Source organism: Andrographis paniculata, unplaced genomic scaffold, assembly GCF_009805555.1.
Source record: "Andrographis paniculata isolate CXL003 unplaced genomic scaffold, ASM980555v1 Contig74END, whole genome shotgun sequence".
Classification (NCBI taxonomy): domain Eukaryota; kingdom Viridiplantae; phylum Streptophyta; class Magnoliopsida; order Lamiales; family Acanthaceae; genus Andrographis; species Andrographis paniculata.
This window is the reverse complement of record NW_026137611.1, coordinates 3110588-3111126: the sequence shown is the minus strand read 5'-3', so window position 1 is coordinate 3111126 and position 539 is coordinate 3110588.

The following is a 539-nucleotide window of genomic DNA, read 5'->3' as shown; positions in this document are numbered from 1 at the left end:
TGGAAGTTTGGCTACCGTTGATGCTTTTCTTAGAAATTACTGAAAGGGTAATTTCATTTTACTACTGTAAAACCCTGCCGTTTTTTTTTTTTCAACAAATTATATAAATATAAAATATAATTAATAAATAATTAAAAATATATCATGAAAAATAATTATAGTATAATATAAAATTAAAGCAACTAATTAATCTAATTAAAATTTTAAAATAAAATTTATTTGTATAATATAAAATTAAAACAATTAATTAGTCTAATTAAAATTTTAAAAAACATTAAAATAAAATTTAATTATATAATTCTTTTTTTAAAAAATAACAAAATAAATAAAATAAACAAAAACAGAAAGAGGATATGATAAGTGGACGGATGGGGTATTAATTTTATTTGATCTCCAAATTAATATACTATTTCTATAGTTATTCATCAAATAATTTTTGGATATGATTGTAGATAAGTTCATTTCCAACCCACAATCCACCCCTAAATCCCCCCTCTCCCTATTTTTTCAGGAATCAACAGTGTTACTCCAAAAATTGA